Raw genomic sequence first — 26,996 nt, 5'->3', positions numbered from 1 at the left:
GCATATTATTATCCTGTATTTATTTCCTCTATAAACATGAAACCTGTTATAACTTTAAAATATTCATTCCAGTTAGTAATTTTATCTCTAGGGGTTTCCCCTAACTAAATATTCAGAGTTGTGCATAGTGATTTATGTACAAAAATGGTTATTACGACGTTATTTTTTAATATCAAAGTCAGAGAATTGAAAACAATAAAAATGTCGGGTCATTTAAGGATGGTTAAATAAGTTGTGATTTAGACCATTGAATGAAGACTCTGACACGAAGGCCCACGCCAGGAGAGGGTACTGCAAGGAACGTGGGTGCCACGTGCTTTCGCGAAGTACACTGAGTCAGGAATATACAGGCTGAGCATTCCTGAACAAGATCAAAAGTACAGGAAAGAGTCGGCTGTAAGTAAGCAGATGGAACAAGTAACAACCCTGTGTGACCTGAGTCATTTCCTGCCGAGACGGCTCTCTCGGATGGTCCAACCTGCAACACCCCATTGTGCACCCCGGTAGCGATTAACTCTACCAAGCAAACCATCACTAGGGCAACACAAATTATGTGATCCAATTACTCACCTAGCAAGGGTATTCAAGGATGAAATGTGGACAGCCACTTTTTGATCAAATGAACTGGAAAAGGAAAAGGCCAGCTCGTCTAACACAGGTGGTCTTGAGTACAACGAAGGTGAGCGCGTGTCTTTGCATACAGCTCGGTGTCTCTTCCTGAGGTCCAGACTCAAATATCCGATATCCTCCCTGACATCCCAGCCCACACTCAGCATCTTCTTCCCATTTCATAATGATAAAGAGTCGATTGGTCAAGAAGACATAAACAACCCTAAGTGTGCAGGCACCTAATGAGCTTTAAGAGGCATGAAGCAGAACGGACAAAATTAAGAGTAGAAATAGACAAATCCACAATCACAACTGGAGATTTTAGCATATTTCTCTGTCTGTAATTGATAGAACAAGCTTTTAAAAAATCAGTAAGGATATAGAAAATTTGAACAATATCAACCAACTCGGCCTAAGCCACGTGGGTGGAGCACTTCATCCAACAGCTGCATAGTGTATGTCTTTCCGTGCACGTGTGCTCAGCCATAAAGCAAGTCTCGGTAGACTTCAAATGAGCGCAATCATGCACGGTAGATTCTCTGACCACAGTGGAATTAAAGTAGAAATCAGTAACAAAAAGAAGTAGAAAACATCAAATATTAAGTTGAGCAGCACATCTGTCTAAATAGATGAAAGAAGAAATCACAAGGAAAATTACAAAATATTTTGAATTAAATGGAAACAAAAACACAGAGCATCACAATCTGTAGGATGCAACTAAAGCGACCCTTGGAGGAAAATTTATAACTTAAAATACAAATGTTAGCAAAGAAAATTAGAAAAATCAATGATTTTGCTTCCACTTCACAAGAAGAACAGATCAACAACTTCTTCCCCCGTCTCGTATCCCTCCTGTCCTGTCGAACGAGAAGCCTTGGAGTCCTCCTCCATTCTTCCTCATCCAGCCGATACACCCAAGTGTCTTGTCACTGCTACCCCACCGCTTCTCCCTGTTGGCTCCTTTACGCTGTTCTGAATTCCTCTCTTTGTAGCCTATTTGCGAGTGGCTGAACCAGCAGCCTCCTAACTGGTCTCAGCCGAACTTGCCAGCCACTAACCCGTCCCCAGATTGGCACAGAAATTGCTTCCTAGCATGCAGGTGACACGACGCTGCCGCTCCAGCCACACACCTCTCAGAGCTCTTACCGCATTCAGCAGCCCTCCACCACCATGAACATGGGAGTCTTGCAAATGGCTCACACGTGTCCTCTGCTCCCACCACACCGACCAGCCAACGCTCCTGGCGCCATCACAGCTGGTCTGGCCCCCGCCAGAATGCCATCCTCCACTTGCTCCACAAGGAGATGCCAGGTTACTCTCGAAATTGGAATCGGCCTCCTGGGAAGCCTTTCTTCGCTTTTCCTGGTTTGTCGTTACCCCTATCCTGTGCCACTCTTCCTCCTGATGTCCTCTGCATACCTCCTTCATACCTGATAAGTTTCACCATGAATGTTCTAGTCTCCCTTTTCTGCTATACTCTTGAGTTCTTGAGACAGGAGTGACGTCTCGGTCACCTCTGCATCCTCAACACTGAGCAAAGTCGCTGCAGAAAGCAGGTCCCCGTTAACTTGCCCCATAATAATTTGCGGATGATGGTGGAGGCCAGCGAGCTGCCTCCAGAAGTATGCAGGGATCTGGCCCAAGTTGGAAGTTAGCCCCTCTCAGACACACTCCCTTGGGACATTTAAACTCATGAGGTGGATATTTCAGAATGCACAAAAACAAACTGGCCAAGGGCCTCCTGCTTCTTTTCTTTCCAGTGAAGTGCAATGTGCATGGACGCTTTCCTCTGCTCAGAGGTAGAAAACGTTTACTTAGTAATAGACTTCCTAAAGACTATCCCCATTAGATCTTTCCAGATAAGATAGATCCCAGCAGTTTTGAACCAGTTCTTCAGAAATGGTCCAGTCATGGCGCACACAGATACTTCTGGTTCTGCACCTGGTGGTGCACAGAGGAGGCACCTGGGAGTTTACGGACAGGGCGGCTGTGCCTGATGAAAGGACACACGTCCCCCTGGGGAGGTCAGACTGGAGGAGAGGCCAGCAGGGCCCCTGCACGGAGCACCTGGGGGATCTGTGTGATAACCCATCCTTCCTCAAAGCAACCGGGAAAACAAGCGGCAGAGAAAGGGCATGGTGACCGCCGGCATGCGTGGCTCAGGAATGATGACGGCAGATTTACTAACATTCACATACGCTCTTAAGAAGGAAAAATGGGGCTCTGGGCGGTTCAAGATTTTCATTAAAATTTCCCATAAGGATGGTTCCATCATAGAAAGACACCAGGGGTCTTTGGCCAGTCTGGCTGTCGGTGGGTGGCTCACACTTGATTAGGCCAGGACTACACAAGCCTTGGGCTCATTTTCTTGGAAATACATTTGAAAATATTTAATTCTATGGGGAGAAAAAAACCTAATTTAAAATAAAGTGACTCATTTTTTTCAAGCAAGTCACTTTGGCTCCTATCTGCCTTAGCACAAGATACTCGTTGCTATAGCAACCGGTATGGAATGAAAAATAATCCAGAAATTTCAGAGTTCTTCCTCAGAGAAAAAGTTTCTAGGTTTGTTTTGATGGGATCTTTCCGTTAAGATCATTCTGTTCTCAAATGGCAGACAGATCTGGTTTGGCGCCAATGTCAAATAAAGCACATATTTCCCAGCCACGCTGTCTGACCATAAGGTTTCCCTCCAGCGATCCAGCGACCCTGCTGCTGAGAACGGGTGTTAGCTGTTCGGTCGGAGTCAGAGACGCCGCCTGGACCAGAGAGCCTCAGGTGCGTTGAGCTGCCCGGTCCCTGCAGATGTCCTCCTCACCTGGTCACTCCGCTCTGCTCCTGCCTGTTGCCATAAATTGCAACTCCAGGCCCCACCAGCCCCCCGGGAGTGCAAGCCAGAGCCCCACGCGGTGGAGGGAAATGGTGCTGCTCCCCGGAGCCCTGGGGAGGCCACAGACCTTCCCGTGGCTCTTCACCAGCCAGGTGCTGAGGATGCCTCACACCACCAGGCCTTCCTGAGGTTCCTTCTCAGGAAAACAAAATCCAAGTTCACTTTTAAACCCAAAAAAGAAAAAACAAACACGTGTTAGTGCTTCGCATTGTAGATACGTATGAATCTCAGATGGATGAAGGAGTTATTAATATGCTACAAACCAAACCAAAAAATACTGAAAGAATATGAAGGTGAATTTCTCTATCACAGGTTGAGCAAGTTCTTCCTAATCTCAAAGAAAATTGCTGCATCTTACCCCACAAAAGTTCTTACATTGTACCACATTTTAAAGTTTCGCATATCAAAAAAAAGCCCAATATGCTAAATTAAGAGACAAATGACAATATAGAAAGATATTTGCAAGAACTATGAAAAGGAGTAAATATTCCTAAGGTTCAGTCAATAAGCAAGCTGCCAAGAAGCCATGACTAAGTGAGCAGGTTACTTAAAAAGCCAAGCGAAAAAGCATAAATAAAAACACCTACTAAATATGTGAAAATTGTTCAATGTCACAAAAAAGTAAAGTGATGTACTTTTATTTCCCAATACTTACAATAATTTGTAAAGATAAATAAGTAATATTCCACATAGAATGTTACTAATAGGACTAAACTGGTCCAAAATATCAAGAAAGCATTTCAGTAAATACAGAAATAACTTCAAAAATGTTTGCAAACTTCGACCAGTTTCACTTCTTATCCTAAGCAAATAAACCCGGTTTTAAGCAAATTTTTATGTACAAAGATGCACACAAGGCAAGAACTGGGAGAACAGGCTGGAACGGGAGGAATGGCTAGATCCCAGTGTGCCCGTTTACTGGGGTATCATGTGACCAAGGATGTTTGTGACCTTTTAATGATAAAAAATAATGCTTAGGAGGTTAAGTGGGGAAAAAAACAGCACTTAAATTGTATATAGAATCCTTCATTCATATAAAAACACATTAAAAATACTAAAAACAAATACACAAGATATTAAGGTGGCTACTCTTGGAGGCACTATTCATTCATGCTCAGAAATTCATGCTTCCTCGCTTTCAGCTAGCGCGTGTCAAGTGCGTTCTCTTCACCAGGCAGGGCTCTTACGGCACCGGGAACCCAGACGTGCGCAGAGCAAAGCACCTGCATTCCAGGGAGGGAGGATGGCTGGTAAGAGGCAAATCAGAACAGAGCGCAGCAGGTGCGGTCCACGATTGCTCTACAAGTCAGGGGCACAGGAACGTGTCCAGCAGGGGATGGAGGTCCCCTGACACTGGTATTGTGATGACAAGGAAAAAATACGATGAACACAGCGGAAATAAAACTTCTAGAAGTCTGGCTTACAGGCAATTCCCCATCATGTAAAGCACACACTGCCCAGAGGTGATGTTCTTGCCGTTTGCAATGGAGCGATGCTGCTACAAGTCTCAGCTCCTCCAGAATACAGCACCGCCTACCCTGCCTGACGTATTTCTTTGCAAAACTATATGTCAGATTTATTCCCAGCCAAAGCCTTTTCATACGTGAACTGGACAAGATGAATATTCAGAATTTATAAACTCAGAGACTCTTACTTTTCTTTCTTTCTTTTTTATTACTTTCAATTAGCCAACGTATAGTACATCATTAGTTCGTGATGTAGGGTTCAACAGTTCACGAAGACATATGCCAACCGTTGAACAAAGGAAGAAAATGGAAAATTTCAAGACTGAGAAAGTGACGGTGTTAAAAAAAACTGTAACAAATCCGTTGAAATAGAGACAATCTAAATAATCACACTATGCTTTTAAAGTTAAATGCAAACGTAAGAAAATATTGAATTGTATCACGTAAGATTCTATAAAATAGCAACAATAACCATGTATACAGTAGGTATTACTATAAATGCCAAGCAGCAGTATAAAGATGGAGAGCACATGCACAAAGAGGAGAAAGAGCGCTCCAAAACACATCTTCAACAGAGGGGATTCAAGAGATGGCATTTCACTATTGACTCTACCATTTAGGGAAACATAGGCTAAAAAATGTCTTTAAAAACTAAAAGTAATCACTAGTTAGAATTGGATATAGTAAATATTGCTTCTAAGACAGAGAAATTAAAGGACAGAAAATACGATTCATACACCAAAAGGATGAAGCAGTGTGCAAGTCTTCATTAAAATGATGGAACAATGTTGAAGTCAGACATAATTCTGGGTCATTTATAGGGTGATTTCTCCGTCGGAAGATGAATCTCAGATGGCACCTAACACGAAATTCCAACCATGTGCCACTTTTAAATTTACACCTAAAATAAATGACACTAAAACATCCCCGTATTTATATATTGGCAAAGTACACAGGCAAATTCAAGAAGTAATTCAGGGAGGTGGTGGGTGGAGCAGGGAGGTGTCTAACGTGATAGACCAGCTTTCCTGCCTCATTTTTATGCTTATGAAGCAACTTTCTGATTGCCAAGCAGCTTGACTGAGGAGGGAGAACCCACTTGTGACAAGAGGGGGAGTTGCAGCCCCTCCCACCGCCCCCAAAAGCCCAGCCCAGAGGGAATCCAGGCAGATCCAAGGGTTCAGTGAGCAGTAGAGGAAGACAAAGGGCAGAGGAGGGGAAACGAAGCAGGTACACAGCACAGGAGTCTGAGCGGGAGAATGGGGAGGAGAGCACAGACGCCAGGGTCAGGGTGGGGAGGCTCTGGGAATTCAGGGTGTGAGAAACGGGGGAGGGGTACAGGAAGCACAAGGATAGTTGCTGGAGGCTTACACCCAGGAAGGAATTGGTCCTTTGAGGAAAAAGACATTTATCACTGTTTTTGTGTGCCTGATGGACGACACCTCTTAGACACGCCCACGCGCTCTTGGATGTGAAGGGGCCCCTGGATTTGGGCCGTCCTGAGCACCAGGGAGAGTGGACACATGCTGGCTGGAGCAGGGCTGGCCCTTGAGCCTCCGAGGGGAGTTTCGCACTGTGGGTGCCCGAGGGCCTTTTTCCCGCAGGCGCAAACTGGGGGGCGTCAGTGAGGTCCATGTCCCAGTCCTCCGCAGCTCCAGCATCCCAAAGGCTTCACAGATGGGACGTCTGAGCACTGTGCCCTTCTGTCTGGAAGGACTATGGGCCTCTCTATTTCTCCCTGGGGGCTCCCTCCCGTCCCTTGTAAAGCTGAAGTGAGCCTGGTAGTTAGGAGAGCTGAGGACAGCAACAGGGGGAGGGACAGTACCAAGCTTGGGTTGGTTTTACGCAGCGGCTGACCTACTTAGTCTTCTGACAATATGAGAGTGTGGCCAGTTTCTCGCTGATGGGAGAGGCTGGGAAAACAGTTTTGAGTGGAGACTTAATTACTTCGTGCTTTATTTCTCTATTTAGGCGTCTAATGGTTGTTTTTTTTTTTTTTTTAAGAGAGGAAGGAGGGGAGAGGCAGACAGAGAAGGAGAGAGAATCCCAAGCGGACTCCACTCGGAGCCCAGAATCCGACACAGGGGCTCAATCCCAGGACCCTGAGATCATGACCTGAGCCGAAATCAAGAGCCGGACGCTTAACCGACTGAGCCACTCAGGCAGCCCAAACATCTAATGATTATTAATCTTTGTTGAAAAAAACGTAAATTCTAGCTTCTCAGACGCCCCTTTAGAGCATGAGAGAGGGCGATTTCTGCCCGCGTGCCTCTTCCCCGGAAAGCAGAGAACGGCGCGGGAGAGGAGTGAGAACGTGCTGGAGTCTGGCAGCCCTGACGTGAGCTGCTCCGTGCAAGGGCTCCTCCCAGTCGCTGCTTCGGGGCAGGACACCGCCTACCCACCCGAGCGTGAAGACGGTGAGAGCAGACGGACAGAAGCGTTCGGTTCCCACGCAGGGCTGGGGCCTCCACCGCTGCGAACCACTCCCGACTCCGCAACGGCAGCACGAGCCGAAATCTGACCTTGAGTGACAGTCAGTGCTGGGGGCCAGGCGCCCATTCCGGCCCCGCGGGGAAAGGTGGCAGCCTCCACCAGTCTGTCAATCAAGAAATAAGCTGTTCTCGGGGAAACGCAGCCCTGCAGGGGCATCTCTACTGCAGGGTTTGTCTGCTTTGGTCTGTGTTTTCCCCAAAGACCCCTCACAACCAAACAAGGGGCAGGTCCTGAGGATGCGGTTCCCTCCGGATCATTCCAGAAGGAAATGTGGCTCCGCAGTGGCTGGGGCACCACCAACACTGCCCAGTCCCCAGGGCCTTCTCCCTGGCCTGTTCCTTTCCCAGGACAGCGTGATCCCCTCCCAGGACTGGAGCCCGGCCACCAAAGTCATGAAACTTCAAGACAATTCAAAAACTCCTCAGCTTGGTGAAGAAATAGAGCTAAACAATGCTTTTTCAAGCTTTCTTCATAGATTTAAAGGAGGGTTCTCTCCCAGAGTTCAGTTAATAGATTTTAAGTCAATTTCTAAAAGAAGAGAAGAGGAAAAAGGGAATGAAAAAAGAAAACAAACAAGGAAAGAAGAGAGAGAGAGAGATCATCTTCATTTACCAAAAAAAATGACTCCTACTCATTACCTGGTTTACTCATGAAAGAATTGTGTTTTGTTGGTAAACCCACCCAAATACAAGTTCCGTGAGAGCAGGGACTTTGTTCTTTACCCTGGCATTTATAAGAGTGCCTGACACACAGTAGACACTCTGTTAATATTTGTTGAACTAATTATACATTTAAATATTTGAAGCAAAAGAAACATTTGAAGATTTGGGTGGAAAAGATTCTCCTAAGTTTGGAGAAAAAAGAAAATGTGTAAGTCCTGAGGAGGAGGAGCGATGATTTTTCTGAAGTTTCCTTGTGTTTTCCTTATGCATGTATACCTCCCTCTGCCCCAGCTTCCCACTCACCCTTGCCCCGACTCAGAAAGGATCAGCATCCTTCGGATCTGTGTTCCCTTTCTAAGGTCACGAGCCAGGACGTTTCCAGCAGTACCCGCCATTGTAAGAAACGGAAATCCCTGATGAAGACAAGGCAGGCATAACCTATACAGGGCATCCCCAGAAAAAGGGACACGTAGGTGGGGACAGCTTAAGAGACTGCGGATCCCCTAAAGCCCATTTGTGGAAACAAGGGTAGGAATCCACCCTCCAGTGGAGTCCGTGAATAAATGGTTACATCCGAGCCGGCCCCTTCAAACACTGGGCCCCAGCGACGCCCTGACAGGCCCTGCCCTGGCTCATCTCACTGAGCCTTCAGAATCTGACAGGCTGGCAGACGTGTGCACTTGGCAGGAGAGTTAGGAAGGTTCCTGCGGCAAATAAGGGAGAAGACCCCAGAAGGTTTCCAGAGCAAAAGACCCATACAATCCTACACAAGGACGAGATGGCATGATAGCCACGACTCAGATTGCTTAGCCCAACCCGTGTTAAACTCCACCTACTGACAGAGACTTCTGAAGCAGGATTTTAATGAAAATTTCAGAGGACAAGTTGAGAAATACTGCTCAGATTCTATTATCTGAAACTAAATATCTTTCCCTAATTTACTTTTCATTTTTAATTGTTATGTTCTCCGGCCGAAAACCACTTATCAACTTATCACGATAAACTTTGGTACACCCACGATAACATCATCAGGGATGTGATAGCAAGAAAACTGTCTTCCAGGAGTAGAAAGGAATTTATGCTGATTCTACCATGGAGGGTCCTGAGGGACCAACCAATTAACCCCTTATTCCCCACAAAGATCCAGACACAGAGGGGTGTCCACCAGCCTGAGGGCTCACAGCAGAACACAGCTCCCCTCTCACCTACGGAGCAGGGTGAGCGGAGACAAGAGGTAGGGGCCTGTGGCATTAGCATGCTCCACTAGTCCGGGCAGGTGGGCTGAGGTTCAGCCTGGGCATCAGAATTCGTCAAAGCTCCCCAGGGATTTCGGTGAGCATCCAGGATCGGGCACCTTGGTTGGAAGGGTGGTTCTGCACACTGGTCCATTAGAATCACCTACGGGCTTCCTTCCTCCCTGTTCACCTCTTCCCTGATTGATGCAGACTTTCCCCAACAGGGCGTCTCAATGTCAATGTGAGTGGACCCTCTGGGGACCCTACAAAGTCCAAAGGAAAGGGGTTAAGTTACTCTGTCACTCCAGATCTGGGGGAATGGCGTCTGCCGAACCCACCCCAGTCTATCGTCTCTCCATCCAAACCCATTTGCTTCTTATCTCAGGAAAGCTTGGCCCTAGAAGTAGGTGATTTCTATTCTGTTCAAGTATTATTTGAGTACTTTTCCTAGGATTTTGTGGTGTTGATTTTGGTATTAGTGTGCCCTATTCTAAGGATTATAAATCATTTTTTGATCACACAGAATTTACTAATTATAAAGTAATTTGCTCACACGGGTTTTGGCTGCGTTGATAATCACGAGATCACTCAACACAGGCCTTACAGAGCACTTTCTGGAACAGTGCATTTCATAACATTGCTGCCAGCAGTCCAGCTCTTTGCCCCACAGGTCTGACCTCTCTAGGTCCACAGAGGGCAGTTTATCGGAAAGGGGGGCCTGTCTTGCTTCCAAGGGGCTACAGTAGCTGTTCCTACAGCTCTCAGTGTGCGTCATCTTGCTCCATCCTTGGCCACTTCAACAAATGAGGGTGGGGCTGGAGGGTTGGAGGTGACTTCGTGTGAAGCTGAGTCTCGGGATCTCCTCTCTGCAGATGGGTCAGCATGGGGGGTCTGGCTTTGGGTCATTCAAATCATGGCAGAACAGTCAGAAACGTGTGGACCCTCTGGTCGTAGCTGCAGAGCACAAGTCGACCAGCAGATAGAACCCGATCCGTTTACTTACCTGCTGTGTTTACCATCTATAGTGGCAGAGGGAGTATTTCAAGGAATCAGCTCGTGCAATTATGGGGACCAACAAGTCCAAAAATCCACAGGCTGGGCCAGCAGACTGAACACTGAAGCAAGATATCCATGCTACTGTCCTGAGGAAGGTCTTCTTTAAGGAAACCTCAGTGTTTGCTTTGAGGTCTTTCTACTGATTAGAGGGGCCCATCCACACCACTGATAATAATTTCCTTGACTTCACATCTGCTAATGAGAGAAGTTGACCCAGTCTACAAAATACCCCCTTGACCTTGTCTCTTCCTGCCTAAGACACGGACGTGAGCATTGGAGCAGTCACTTGTGATCACATGGGGGAAATCATGAAAACCTTAAGGGGATTTGGCCCTGGTGTCATCAAATCACTGAGCCAGGGCCTGCAGTCACCTTCTCCTGGACTTCTTTCCATATGAATAAGTACACCTCCCTAGGCAAGTAAACTAGAAGGGTTCTAGTTGTTATATCCTGTTACTTGGAGCCACAGGATCTGATGGAGAAGATTCAGTCCACTTCTGAGTTAGGAGCTACCTTGGTGGCAAGGAATAAACACCTGCTCAGGGTCTCATAAGAGGTTCACTGAAAGGACAAGGAGATTAAGGGCAGAAGCAACCTCGACAGCCACCAGCCAGGTGTGACAGGAGCTCAAACGTGGCTCATGGGCCATCCAGCATCGAGGAGGGCTCGGGAGCCCCGCAGCAGCTGTGGGGACCGACAGGAAATTCCAGAACCCTACCATACTGTGACCTCATCATCTCTGCTTCCCTTCCTACCATTTACTCTACCGGCTCTGCAGCCTGATAGGCTGTCCCCCCTCATCCCCGCTGTTGGCGACATCTACACCTAGTTCCACATCTCAGCTTCTGGGACTCCGCTGTCTGCAAACTCCATAAGTGACAAGCTCTGTTGGGGTTGGCCAGTCATCACCAGATACATTAGTATCTGTCAAAGATAAGAATCACCCGCAGTATTTGAGAACACTGTGGGTTCCTGGGACCTATCGTAGACTGACTATATCACAATGGAGGGAATAGATGGGAATTTCCATCATTAGGAAGCCACCCAAGTGTTTCTCATGTGCTATGACACTGCCCTCTAAAATGCTCCCGCCCTCTGCAGGCCAGGCCATAGGCCACTGACCAGTGGAGGAGAGCTTGAACTTCACCCAGAAACAAGGCTTACCTCCAAGAGCCATAACCTGGGTGTCTGGCAGAATATTTCAGGACAGGAAGATTCAGAACAGAGACATATTCTCATATTCTTGGATGAGGAAGTACCTAGGAGAAAGCAAAGGTTCTTTACAAAAGTGCAAACGTTCACTATGGGAACAGATGACAAAATGACCAAGAGAATTTATTTTTCCTTGAAAATTTCTTGTTTTCCCACAGCAACCGTGAGTCATGGGATTTGCTAGCGGAGGGTTGGGGGATGGGGAGCTTGCTTAAAGCTGAGAACCAAAGCCAACTAGGTTTCTAAATCAGTTTTTCAGATCTTCTCTCAGACTTTTGGTCTTGAAATACAAGGCTTCTATTGCAAGAGCAGGCTTCTTACAAGAGAACAGCTTTCTTGAGATGCACAAAGAGCCTAGATGATCCAAAGCTTTGAGCTTGTGCCATAAATCACAGTGTGAAGAGAAATATAGAATGGCATGAAACAATTTTCCATCCCAAAACAAGACAAAAGTTTGTTGTGGGAAGAGGGCAAGCTGCTGCTAGGATCTCAAAACAGCCCCTGGAAGACCTTGGAGCAGAAGCAGAGACCCAGAGCAGAAGCAAGGCCAGGGAAGCAGCAAGCAGTGTTTGTAAATAGAACCAGGGGCACACCCACACTGCCCTCCTCCCAGCCGCGAAGCCCGTGCTTCCGAGCTCGCCCACTGCCCTCTCTGGCGCTCAGTGCTCCAACAGAGCCTTGCAAACAGAAGGCGTCTATCTGGATTGGCTGAATGGGTAAGAGAACAACAGCAGACCATGAGCCTGCGTACTGTTCCCTCGCTGGTCCTGGACAGTGCGAAGCCCCAGGGACTGCCGGCTCCTCGGGATAGAGCCACGTGTACACCGTCCACCGTCCGCTGGGCTCCACGAGAATGACAGCATCAACAGTCACACCCCCCAGGGCATCTACGTGCCAGGAAAGACACTCATCATCCCACAGCCTGTGCTGGAGTTGTTGTTATTACCCCCATTTTACAGGCAAAGAAACCAAAGCTCCGAGAGGGCAGCCTGCACCCCTAGGAGTATCCAGCCAGCAAGCAGGCACAGCCGGGAGCTGAACCAGGCGGTGCTCTCGTGATCTGCCTGGGAGTGAGACAATGAATGTAGCAGAGCAAGAGCGCGGCGGCCGGAGTCGGCGTGGGGTCCATGAACGTAGCAGAGCAAGAGTGTGGCGGCCGGAGTCGGCGTGGGGTCCAGGGGCAGCTCCACGGGAGGAGCAGGTGCTGGGGTCAAAGGCTCTGCTTCGTGGTCGGGGCCGGTGACTCTCTTCCAGGGGGACGCAGGAGCTCAAGGGTATCCACGCACCGCACGCAGGCCACAGGCTCACCGAGCTAGCTGCGGCCTCCCACTGCGGGGGACGCGGGTTTGGTAAAAGGCCAGCTGCAACACCTGGGAACCGCCGGCTTCACGTAGGCGCGGAGGACTGTGAGCTGACCCCGCTGCCAGGCTTGCCGACCCGAAGACAAAATAACGTATCACAACAACCAAGTTATGGTGACCAGTGCGAAACACACACGTGATCGAAAACACGAAATCGTGCTGTGAACCACACACAATGAAAGACCCTTCCCTGCTGGTCCCCGGAATGGACACTGGAAGCCCTGTCCAGGATCCTAGGGGCTACCACATTTCTGGATGACCGCCTTAACATGGGGCTTCCTGACCGACCGATAGTAGACCTCCATCCGGTCCACACGCACCCCTTTCCAACTGCAGCTGCCAGGCTGCTCTCCACCCGTCCCACCCTGTCCCCCCATCCCGATCCTAACCCTTCACACACCTAGACACGCGACTTGTCCTCCTGAAACCCCTCCTTCTCTTTTACCCAAGCGTAGACGCCCCAGGTTAGACTGGGGTCACCGGGGGCTGCCTTCAGGGGACGCGTGTCAACAGGTGTCTTCTGCATGTGACAGATCATGCTGCCTTGACCGCACCTGGGGAAGTACGAAGGGTCGGGGACCAACTTTATGTGTCCGTAAGAAACTCAAATGTACTACTTTGGCTATTGAAACGAGGCTACGCCTTCTTGAAGAAACCCCGCCTCCCGGCCCGAGAGGGCTCAACGTTCTCTTCAGACCTCAGAACGGGTGAGGTGTACCGAGCATCTGGGGTCTCATCCACTCCAAGCGCCAGGGAGGGACTCACAGGCTAGTCCACCCTCTCCGTGCGGTCGACACCGTCCGACTGCCTGTTCGTCGATGCTTTCACTGTTTAGATGCCTCGTTTCAAGTATCCAGCACTGCGGGACCAGAGCACGTTGCCCACCTGCCTGTCACATGCCACCCTCCCCACCCCAAGGCCCTTCTGAGCCTGGCGCCTGTGTCACTCACGACCCGTCCTAAAGAGCTCTGCAGGGACACAGCCCCGCTGGCTGGAAATGTCCTCGGTGCTTCCACACCAGGACAGAAGTCACTGAGCAGCTCCCTTGGCGGGAGCCCTTACAGAACATTCCGGCCCCCTTAACCTGGCCCAAGAACACTGAGAGGCCGCAGACTTGAGGCCACAACTGGGCAACACAGCCTCATACACTAGAGTCCCAGGCTCCAGCCGGCTGGCCCCCTGGACCCTGGGGGGGCACCCCTGCTGTTGCTCCTGCCCCATCCACTCCTCCCTCCCCACCCCACCCCAGGCCCCAGGAAGACCTGGCCTCTCGTGCAGATAATTATCTTCCTGTCACTGTCCCCCTTCTCAGTTCCTGATGCTTCAGTGTCTCCCCGAGTTCTCCTGCTGCCAAATCTCGATGCACTCTCTTCAGCTGCCCTCAGGAGCTCTCAGCGGCTTGAGGGCAGGCAGGCGTTACGAGAGCCCTGCCGGGCTGAGTGCTGGCAGGTGCGGAGGACAAGGACAACGGCCCTGGAAGGCCACCTCCTTCTGAGGTTCAGATACAGAGGAAGAAAATCCTCCCACAGGAAGGTCTGTCCAATGATTTCAAGCACGAGGCTAACCAGAGATCAAAGGACTTTGGGAGCACTTTCAATCCACAGCAATGGGAACTGCAGCAAACTCAGGACTCTCTCCCTATTAGAAATCTCCCCTCAAATTCACAAGACAGCACTCACATCTAGTCCTAGTAAATACCTGGACCCCAATTGTGTTTCAGACCACATACGAACAAATACCTCCTGTGTCTGAGTATGGACGCCTGCCTTCCTCACCCTCCACCCACCTTGTCAGGGGTCTCCCGGGACTGTGGCTCCTGGGGCACAGCCAGCCGGCCCTTCGGACATCATGGACACCCGAGCTGAACGGGAGTGGCGGGAACCCTGTACCAAATTTTCTCATCAAGAGAGAGAAATGCATGAGGGAAATTTTTAACAGGTTTTGTGGTTTCGGCAGAGCCCTGTGACCCCTGAGGCCATGGTGAGGCTTTGACCGGATGTCTGTCCACAGCCCCTGGCCCTGGGGAGCTGGTTCACCGGGTCAGATCCTCCCCGTGCCTAGCTGGCCCTCTTGCCAGTTCCTGCAGAGCAGGAATTAGGGGTGACTGTTCTCCTTAACTTTCTAAGATGGAAGCCATCTATAATTAAATCAAAAGGCAGTTCTTCACTCAGCAGAAGTGAAACCTGGAAATTCTGGACCAGCAATTTGCAACTACAAAATCATTCCAAATAAAAGAAAAAACCACCCCCAGGATATTTCAGGCTCAAGGGGCAGAAGCGAGAAAAGGGGAAGACTTTAGAACACATGTCAGTTTTGTGCTGACAGCTTTGCACATTTGCTGCCGTGGTCCAATGTTTCTGTTAGTCTCACAAGACGCTCCGGCATTTTCCATGTAGCCTCTCTGGGACAGAGGTGCAGGAAGGCCTCGCTAAGCCGAAGGACGCCTCCGCCCCCATCCCTGCAAGCTCACAGGCCGGAGGAAGGAGGGTGGAAGGAGGGTGAGCAGAGCAAGTCACAGAGCATTCACCTGTCACCAACGCCCAGAAGAGAGTGCGGAACTGAACGGGGTGTCATGCTCCTCGTCAGTTAGAAGGTGAAATAATGTCACGTCTGTGTCGCTGGAACAGAGGTGGCCAGGACGTCACAGGAGAAACTGCACCGTGACCACCACCCCCAGGGAAGGGAGGGACGGGTACAAACTCTTCCAGCTGAGGCCCCAAAAGAGTGTTCAGGGTTGGTACCCATCTTCTCAGAAAGCCGGCCCGGCCACCGATGCCTCTCCTGGTCACCCTGACACGCCACCGTCCCTCTCCACGGGCGGCTAAGGACTCCCCGGCGCAGGCTCGCGCCTCGCACGCTCCTGAGCGGGGCAGGGCAGGGCTTGGCTGAACGCAGGAGGCTGCGGCCGCCTTCATTAAGGTGATTCAGGAAACGCATAACCAAATGAGGTTTCGTTCGTAAACACGACTTTTTCAATAAGTAAAGAACAAGAAAAGGTGTTTCCTTCAGACCAAGGGTTCCCTCCTTTGGCTGGGAAACTTGGTCAGTACGGCTAACCGCCTGGCCTTGCCCATGACCACCTGTGCGACCCCAGCAAATCATCGAAACCTGGCATGGTTTACCGGCCCATTAAACAGGAACATTATCAACTTCCCTGCCCACCTGGTCAAACTGGGACATACGGGAGGACACTCCGAAACACAGAAGCCATTCTTTAAATTCAACTTTCTGTCTGCACTGTTCCAGACTGGGTAGCAAGGCACTGGATAGAGAATTACATCATCTTAACAGATGGCCACTTCTTGAGAGCCTCAGAACGGCCTCCTGGGAGAGGGATCCCTGGTCTGCAGAGGGATCCCTGGTCTGCAGAGGGACTGGCTAAGGGCTTGTGAGCCCCAGGGGAACAGGCCTGTTCTCGGGTCCAGAAGCTCCAGGTAGGGCCAGCCTGATCTCAGGGCACCCCTCCTGTCTCTGCCCTTCACCCCGGTCTTCCTCGGGGCCATAGTCCCTGGGCAGAGGAATGGCATGGTGTCATCACCTCTTAACATATTCTTTGGGTGAGATTTGAAATGGAGCATTCTCAAGACATTTTCTTTATAAAATAATCTTTAAGGTCTTGAACCAGCTCAGCCTGTCAGACACATTCTGTCAGAGCACGTTGGCCCCACAGGCATCTGGCCCTAGTGCCAAAGGGTCCACGAAACTTCAGAAGGCTGCCCCCCCACCACCCAAGGAGATCAGGTTCCCACTGCCACCAAGGCCTTTCTGAGGCCTGCGGACTGTTGGAAGGACGCGTGGCACTGCCTCCTCGCAGCCCACACTGGCCTGCTCTGCTTCCACTGGCTACCTCCTGCAAGACGCTGTAGGCGGGTGCTGTCGGCCTGTCCCACTAAGTTTTTAGTCAGAAAGCTGGTGGGCAAAGGCTCGGTCAGCCCTGCTGGCAGCTCCTGACACTCATGCTGCCTTTCAAACAGGTGAAGTGACACTCGAGACCCTGAAAATTGCGTGTTCTGCATGTGCGTGTGAGGCACAAAGTGTTTACTCACGGAAACGCACGGTGCTTGGCACAGAGATCACCAGCCGCATCTCACTCTGAGGGACCCAGCTCGGGGGCCTGTTCCTGGAGGTCCACCCTGGGCCTGGGTCCAGCCCGCTGCTTCCAGAAACCATCTGGGCACACCAGAGTGAAAAACGCCCTCACAGCCGGACCACACTAACCAGCACACACCTCCCAGGGTCCATGCACGGGCTCACAGCCCCACGTCAAGAGTCCAGAAATCAAAGACAGATCCAGAAAGTGACGGCTCTGACCCAAAGCTGGTAGGCCTCAGAAGTTGAGAGGGGCCTGTAGGATGTAGGACCAAATCCTATGGGCAGGTGCAGACAGGGCAGAATGTTCTGCAATGGCACAGTCTCCATCACTGAGAATTTGGACATCCTCACCCTGGTACAGAAGACATCTCGGTATTGGAATCTGACCACCAGATACTCATCCGGGTGTCCTCTTCCTCTCTCTATCCACGTTAGTCCCAGCGACTTCTCTTGTTCCAGGACATGGAGACCTCCAGGAGATTTAATAGGCAGGAATGACTAACCCTAACCCTCAAACCTCCTCGAGCCACGAGCCTGGAGGTGCTCAGAGATGTAGCCTCAGGCACCGTCTGGATGCGGGTGGCCCATGGGGAGGCCTGTGGACAGCAGGGGCCCGCTCTGGGCACTCCGGCAGCCTTGTCAGGAGCAATGTGACTTTCCTCTGCCCAGCATCTAGCTGTGGGTGGTCCGAAGAGCAAAGTGCTATCAGAATCTTTCCCCTAAATGCTGGCTTGGCTCTAAAGGGGAGGCTTGGTCGACACATGATCCCACCCTTCATCCCTTGCAGGAGGTTAAAATAGCTCACAAACATGTAAACTCTCAGAAATCCAGAAGATTAGCCGTTCCCTCATCAAGAGTTAGGAGGATCGGGGCACAGAGAAAACGGTGTGGCTGTCACATTGCCCGCGTGGGGCAGTAGCTAGCTTCTTCCAAGAGAAGCTCAGCCAGTTAAGCCTTGTCCGTTCCTGAAGCTGTTGATGTATTTTGAAATCTGGTGTGTGGTGCCTCCAGCTGTGTTCTTCTTTCTCAAGATTCTCTGTAGCTATTCAGGTCTTTCCTGGGTCCAGATGAATTATAGGATTTTTTTTCCATTTCTAATAAAAACATCAGTTCCTAAGTATTTTGGTCTTTTGGATGCTATTGTAAATGCGACTGTTGCCGTAATCTCCTGGTCAGGTGGTCCATCGATGGTATAGAACCACACAACGGACTGCTGTACCCTACAACTTTACTGGATTCATGTATCGGTTCCAACAGTTCAAACAGGAGTCCTCAGGGTTTTTACGTATAGAATCATCTTTACTTCTTTTCCAGTTTGGATACCTCTGATTTCCTTGTCTTGCCTGCTTGCTCAGCTTGGACTCCCGGCACTGTGTGGAACAGGGTGGTGAGTGTAGGCACCTTCTCTCCTTCCCGACCTTGATGCCCCACCGTTCAGTGGGACGTTAGCTGTGAGCTTTCCATATATGGCCTTTATTAGTCAAACTTCTTCTATACCTAGTTCGTTGATCATTCTTACCATGGAAGTATGTTGTGTTTGGTCAAATGCTTTTTCTGAAAAATATTCCTGGCCTTTGGGGCCTTCTTTCTTATTGTCCTATGAAGCCCAACCTTTCAAATGGAGGGAGCAGATGTCCTGAGGCGTCTAATGCTTCACACTGTGACACACCCTCACCATCAACTTTCAGAAATTTGACATTTTCTGACTTTGCCTGATTTCTGAAGACAGAGCAACCACATGGGCCCATCGGAGACTCTTGTCACATGTGAGCAAAACAGCAAACGGTGCAATCTCAGCATGACTCTCCTGGACAGGGACGTGAGCTTTCAAGCCGATCGTGGTGGTGGCGACCATGAGGGGGCTGCAGGGCGGAGACCGGAGAAGGTGCACTGGGACAGTCACTTGGGTGCCCTGGGACGAGAAGCTTCCAGGGGCCAGGACCTGCTCCAGTGCAGAGGAGGGGGCCCACAGGCTCGACTCCCCACGTCTGTCTCCAGCGAGGGAGGGCTCAGGCCCGCTGGCCCCAGCATAGAGCCGGGCACCAGCCAACAGCTGATTTCAGAAATTCCTCTTTCAAACCCTCAGATTCCATCACAGTACTGAGATACAAATAAACAGTTTTCATTTTTTGAAGACACGAAAAAAGCAGTATGTAACTTAATCCCCCTCGTGGTTAACTGACTGCATTTTAGACGGAAGACATCATTCGGGGTACACCTTCACCTTGTGCTCACAATTCATGCGGAAGACCTGTCTCCCTGGAAACAACTCTTCCCTTCTCCATGACACCACAGACTTTCCTTCCGAAAGGGGACTGCTTTCTTGCCAGTGGACTGCACTGAGGGCCTGACCCTTGCTTCCACACCTGCGTGATAAAATCATTCCAAAGCCCTTTAACGAGCAGCCTCGAGCCTCGCCTTGGCTCCAGGACCGCCATGCCTGCCCTCCCTCCCCAGCCCCCAGCCCTGCCTCACCGCTCCACCCTTCATGTCCCCAGAGGGGCAGTCCGTGCACTCATCCCACCCTTGGGATTTCCATGATACTCTCTGTCCCGTAGGGTTGGTTGCTGTCAGGGTGTATGGGGATGCCACCATCACTCCGCAGCACATCCTTGTCCCAAGAGCCATAGAGATTCATTATGGAGATCTTAAGTCTCTGGGGATGGGGCGATAACCAGGAAGAAGAGACAGCATTAACTAAAGGAATAGTGCGTTTCTGAATCAGAGGTCAGAGTTGGGTGGGCCCTTAATGACCTCCCCAGTGGTTTCCAAGCTGGTGGGATATTTTGTTCAATAAAATAGAATAAGAATCCCAATATATAAGGTGGATCCGTTGGTTCTTGTTGACGGAGGCATGCATAGCCCAGCAGCCCATGAGCCACAAGCCTGGACTGTTCCCAGCCGAGATGGTCAAAAGCAATTTCAAACAGAGCACTTGTTCTCCTGCGCTTTTCACATCACCGGAACTGACCTGGGAGGTTAAGCAACCTGCCAAAAGCCAGGCCCTGAGTCTTGGGGGAGCCTTGATCAAGGCACAAGGGCTGCTCTGCCCCACGGCTCTCTCTGTAATGCATGAGAGCGAAAACAAAGGCAGAGAATCATAGTTGGTCCCACGCCAGCGAAGGCAAGGAGCCAGCGCGGTGCTCAGGAGACCTGGCGCCCCCGGGCTCTGGTGGCGCTTCCGCAGTCGGAAAGCCGTTAGCTTTCTTCTCAAGAGTGTAATGCAGCAGGTCAGTGGGCATATTTAAAGCAATGCCAGGTTTTGTAAATATATTCGGAATTACTTTTTTTTAAATTTCTTTATTTATTTTGGAGGGAGAAAGAGAAGAGCATGAGCAGAAGGGGCAGAGGCAGAGGGAGAGAATCTCCAGCAGACCCCCTGCTGAGCACGGAGCCTGCCGTGGGGCTCGATCTCACGACCCCGAGATCACGACCTGAGCCGAAACCAAGAGTTGGACACTTAACCGACTGACCTACCCAGGTGCCCCATATTGGAAATCAGTTTTAAAAAGAGGATGAATAGTGTGCTTTTGAGAAACCATAAGTAAAAACTCTAGAGTATTAGGTTTCTAGAAAACAGTCACAAGTAATAAATCAGGAATTTGTAAAATGTGACCATCTTCAGCTGTCACAGAAAACACAGTCTCGGGTCTTTAGCTGCCCACCCTTCCTCAGAATTCCCACCCTGAGAGCACAAACCCAGCTGCCAATAGACACTCGGGTGAGATGCCCTCGCGGGTGCACCGTGTCCCAGGCTTGGAGCCATGGGACCGGCGCAGGCCAGTGGCTGGGGGCGGCAGTGGCATGTGTCCGGATCTGCCCCCCTTTTCCTTGGAAGTCACATGTTGAGATGCAGTGTTTGAACATGCAGGACACCTGGAGCTCTGAGTCACTTCGTGGAGGGAGCCCCACCTACTTAGGGTACGCGAGAGGAAGGAGACTCACCGTGCTGCCAGCTGAGGATTTGAGTTTTGTTAATGAGTGTTACCCTGGCTACTACAACTATTCTTTTACATACGCGGCTTAAAAATACTTGTAAAACCTCTCCTCTGGGTCCTCATTGCTGGGAAAACACACACACACAGATACACACACATGAACACACACCTAGCTCCTCTTGGCTCTTGGGTTAATTTCCTTCAATATTTCAGTAGACTTCTTCTCTTAATCCCACATTGACCACATTTTCTACATTTCCACCTCAATGTCATTCCACCGCCATCCCCAAATCATGTACAGATACTCACACACACACACAACATACACAGAGCATGTGAGCTCCTGGAATTCTAATTCACAGGACTATGCATTCAGCAATTTTATGTTCTCAACTTGAGAACTTATATTCTTTAAGGGTGAGTTGGGGTTTGGTAGACTTACTTCCCACTATAAATTATTAATGGTTCATTTTCCTACAATAAATAATGGTTCAATATGCTATCTAGGCTTGACATTAATATAAAAACTTCTAGATTAAGGGAACCTTGGCTCCTGGGCCAAAATCCGACCCACAGGAATCTTATCATTTTCATCTGTGTCTCATAGTTATGACTCACACTAGTGCATATGTGTTACTAGTTAAGGATGAAACTTTGTGAAAGTTACCAGTCATGTGCTTGGATTCCCTCCCCAGGTAGTCAAGCAGCAGCTGTAACCATGCTGCCCCCTATGCATTATGAAGATCAAAGTGGGCCCCCCACATCTCAGGGCCCTTGAAAGCTCAGTGAGAGCTCAGTGGATGTTAGACACCCCCTGCCATTTCTCTCTGTAGATCTCGCTTCTCCTTTTCATTGTCCTGTCTTTCCCATCTTTCTCTCTTCACAATAGAAAGCATATGTTTTATTATTTGTTCTATTTGCCAGAAAGAGCTTTCAATGTTTTCAATTTTAAATACAAATAACATTTTTCTGGTTTAAGTGTTTAAATTTCATTGTTTTTAGCTTACACAGACCACAATTTATTTGCCTCTGTGGTCAGGGTCATTCCAAGCAACGTGGCCTCTCCTGTTGTGAACGAAGAGTCTACAGACAGCATGTGCCCCGGGCTCCTGTGCCCACCCTGTGCCGCTAAGTAGGCCACTGGGCAAGTCTGACTTGTGAGAAATCTCAGACACACACCATGGAGACCTGCCTTCCTTGAATTGATCTCTGACCCACACCTGCATGGCCCAGATACACAAGCTTCAGGCACTCTTGCACAATACACTTCAACTCAATTTTTCCATTTCTCCCTGGAAAAACTAGGACAGAAACAATTGCCACCAGCCTCCCTCCCTGGTCGGAAGGAGGGCTAACAAAGATTAATGTGATAACATTCAAAGAAGTACCTTAAGAACTTGGAACACAAGCAGGCAGTACATGGAAAAATCCATAATCGTATCTCAAAGTTTGGCTGGTAGATGGTGTCAGAGTCTATGTTTTGCAAATGCTGGTTTTCTTCATTATTGGCGTTTAGGGATCAAAATAGGAGTGTAATTGTTTGGGTTCATTTGTGAAAGAGAATGCATACAGAAAAATGTGCACTGGGCGTTATACTCAACTAATGAATCATTGAACATTATATCAAAAACTAATGATGTACTATACGTTGGCTAATTGAATTTAAATTTTTTAAAAAAGAAGAAAAATGTGCAGCTTTCCCCTGATATAGGCTATATATGTCCCTCCACAGAGATGTTTATCATGGCCAGGAAGGAGACAGCTGGCAGACATCTGTCCTTTCCCTGTCCCTCGAGGGCACCCCAAATCAGCACGGACACCTCCCTGAATATTTGCTTTCGATTACTTTCTATTTTAGTTTTCAGAAGATAGTTGAGATATTTTGGACAGAAACAGACATCACCTACACAAACCTGCCCATTTAAAAGCCCAGATGGGCTTAGCAAAACTTAGCAGAACACAGGTCCCAGGACCAAGTAGCCCCACCTTTGGCCACATTGCCTTGTGGTCTCTACACAGGGGACAATGGTTCCACGGCCTCTCATGCTCTGAACTCTGGCCAGCTACTAGTTGTTACACAAGCTGGTAAAGATGAGAGGCTTATACGGGTTTACATAAACCCACAGCACACAGTGGACATGAATTTCATTGACTCAAGGCTCAAACCCTGCTGGCTGATAAGCAAGACCATCTCCCAAGGTGACACCATAACAAAATTCCTGCCCCTGCACATGAAGTTTAGCTTGTTATCTCGGTTTTCTTGCAGTGCTTTTTAATTCAAATATTAAAAAATCTTAAAATAACAAGTCAAGTCCTTCATGACCCCATCCTCCGGGGATAACCAAACATAGTGAACAGTTTGGTTCATATTCAAATATCCATGCCCATAGTCTGAATATACCTGTGAAAGTTTAACCGAAATTCTATTAATATACCGTTCTGAAAATTAATTTCTTGAATATTTGTTAAGCAATCATATGGTAAAATTGACTTTTTTGGTGTAGCACTTTATAAATTTTAGCAAATCATATTTTAACAAATGTTATTCAAAAATCAGAGTGTTATTTCTGAAATAACTGCTCTTTGCCCTGCAGTACTCAAATACTCTGATTCTCTCCCAATTATCGAGGATTGCCAGCCTGACTGCACCACACCACTTCATCTGATTTTCCTTGATGACACTTCCCTCTGCCATCCTCAAAGTAAAGGTAGGCACCCTCTTCTGTCTTTACTCCTGGAAGGATGAAAAGGAATCCATGACTCAAGATAACATGTAGACTAACTAAATGGTACGTTCTCTTCCAAAGCTGGCATTCCATCCTTTTAGACTCTCATGTCTTCCATAAACCTGATATACCTTTATCTGGCCATTCAAGGCCACAGAAAACTGCCACTTCACTTATCAGATAATTTTGACTGCCTGTGATATTGCCATTTGCATTATATTTTATCTTTTGAAATATCTCAGTGACTGACTTGTCTAAAATAAATGTAATAATGAACACAGAATTCAGTTCTGTAAAAGTTCATCTCTTAAAACAGGGCAGTGATGCCCACAATCTCCACTACCAGCCGACATCTTGCTAGAAATATTACTCAGGGGCACCTGGGTGGCGCAGTCGTTAAGCGTCTGCCTTCGGCTCAGGGCGTGATCCCGGAATCCCGGGATCGAGCCCCACATCAGGCTCCTCCACTGGGAGACTGCTTCTTCCTCTCCCACTCCCCCTGCTTGTATTCCCTCTCTTGCTGGCTGTCTCTCTCTGTCAAATAAATAAAATCTTTAAAAAAAAAAAGAAAGAAATATTACTCAAAGCAAGTAGATAAGAGAAATAAATTGGAGGCACAAAAATGAGTCAAGAAGCAAAATTATCCCTATTGGCTGATGATACGATGGTAAACCTGAGCACGTAGAAAGATACCCCCGTTCTTAAATAGGATGATTCAAAATTACAAAGTTTTATTTACAAATTTAATGCAATTCCAACAAAAATACTGACTTACAGAGTTGGACAAGTTGTTACTAAACAAACATGTAAAAACAGCCAATAACCTCTGAAAAAGATAAAGCTCTGAGCGAGAACAGGCCCAGCAGACATTACAACGTGCTTCAAAGATAGCTTAGAGCTTCTGCAATGAAAGCAGTATACTACTGGAATGTAAATAGACAGATCCGTGAAATGGAAATAGAGAGATCCCAGAAATAACCTAAGCACACATGGAAATTTAGCAAATGGCAAATGTGATCACGGGGGCAAAGATTAACTTCTTCATAAATGGCTCTGGAATAGCTGGTTAGCCAATATGGAAAATAAAACTAGATCCATACCTCACACCATACAAGAGAATAAACTCCCAACCAATTGGATTAGAGACCAAATGTAAAAAATGAAATCATACAAGTCCCAGGAGAAATGTGGGTAAATTCCTCTTCAACCATAGGAGAAGAATTTCTAATTGTGACTCAAAATCCAAAGGCAATGCCAAAAAAGGATCAATAAATTTGGTTACAGAAAAAAAAATTGTAATTAAATGTTAAAAACACCGTAAACAAAATTAAAAGGCAACTGACACCCCAGGAGAAAATATTCACTGCACATACCACAGATAAAGGGCTGATACACATAATATATCAAGAACTCTGAAAAATAAGGAATCAAAGGACCAAAAGCCCAATAGAAATGTGGGAAAGGGCAACAAACAATTCAGGAAAAAAGATATAAATTTTTTTGAAGTGTGACAACACATTTCTTGGGTGAGGCCGTGGGGAGACAGCGTCTCTCGTATGTTACTGGCAGGAACGCAAACTGGTACAACCCTTCACAAGGATGAAATGTCAGTCCTCACGAAACTGCGTCCACACTTACTTTTGACCGACCCAGCAAACCCACTTGTAGGAATCCACCCTAAAATATACCTCCACCAATACAAAGATGCTTAGACACAAGATTATTCACTGAAGTGCTGTTTGTACTCGCAAAATAGCGGAAACCACTTGCAGACCCAGCGGGGTCCCATATTCCCCTCAATGGAGTGCCCGATATGATGTAATGAGAAGGGAACATCACCTCTGTGATATTCTTCTTAAAGACACCAACTTAGACCAATCGTGGGGAGGTACCAGACACACCGGAATCGAAGGATGGTCTACAAGACATGCACGTAGTACTTCAAAGAGCATCCAGGCCCTGAAAGACAAGGAAGGTGAGGAGGGTCGCAGCCTGAAGGACAGGAAAGAAGCAGAACAACTGGGTGGTAGGGAGTCCTGGATTTGATCCTGGCACAGCAAGGACCTCACTAAATAAACTGAAGTTCCAATGACACCAGAGCCCAGGGGCGCCTGGGTGGCACAGCGGTTAAGTGTCTGTCTTCGGCTCAGGGCGTGATCCTGGCGTTCTGGGATCGAGCCCCACATCAGGCTCCTCTGCTATGAGCCTGTTTCTTCCTCTCCCACTCCCCTTGCTTGTGTTCCCTCTCTCGCTGGCTGTCTCTATCTCTGTCAAATAAATATATAAAATCTTAAAAAAAAAAACAAAAAACAAAAAACACCAGAGCCCAGTCAATAGCCCTGCACCAATAGGACTGCCCCGCTCTGACAACTGTATAATGTCAATGTGGATGTTAGCATCAGAGGAAGCTGAGTGAAGGCTACAGGTGACTCTGTATTCTTTTTTAACTTTTCTATAAATCTAATATTATTTCAAAATTTTTTTAAATCTCACAACTCCATAAACCCATCTGAAAAAAAAAAAAGAAATACAGAAAAAGAGAACATCAGAGAGAGCCTGGTTTCCTTGGCTTGCTTGTGTTTGTTCAGTTTGCCCTTATCAGCTGGTGTTAGCCTCCGGGAGCACCAGCCTCAAGGTCATCCCAAGTCTCTGATCCCCCGAGACGTGTTTGTCTGGCAAGGGAGGAGGGGTGGTTTCCTATATTTGCTTTAAATTTTGGGGATTCAAATCCCTCAAAAACAGAAAGGTAGTTTCTTAAATTATAGAATTGATGCATATAAAAAGAGGGATGAGTAGAAAGAACAGAAGCCCCTCCCGCCCACCAAGACCGCCACCCCACAAAGGTCACCTCTGTTGACAGCAGGAGGGTGTTAATGTTTAGATACATGAGGTCATACCGTGCTACTGCAATTAACCTGCTGTTTTTCACTCTATTTTTCGAGCTTGCTCCACGTAAATAGTTTCTAATGGCCACACCTGCTCTATTTCATGGTCGTAATAAAACGCATGGAACTGGTCCCCGACTGACAGACACCTAAACTGCTGTCGCACAGAATGCCACCAGGACCGAGGTGAGTGTACGTGGGAGCGCACCGCTGCGAGTGCAGCCTCAGACGCAAACCCAGCGGGGGAGCTGCTCCTGCCGCAGTGACGCCTTTTAAATTTTGAAAAACGATGTAGAATTTGAACTTCAAGGAGCGGGGTCAGTTAGCCCCCACCATTGGCCGACTTGAGAGCTTGTTTCCCATAGAACTTC

The sequence above is a fragment of the Ursus arctos genome, unplaced genomic scaffold (assembly GCF_023065955.2).
Source record: "Ursus arctos isolate Adak ecotype North America unplaced genomic scaffold, UrsArc2.0 scaffold_3, whole genome shotgun sequence".
NCBI lineage: Eukaryota > Metazoa > Chordata > Mammalia > Carnivora > Ursidae > Ursus > Ursus arctos.
Note: the sequence above shows the minus strand (reverse complement) of the source record.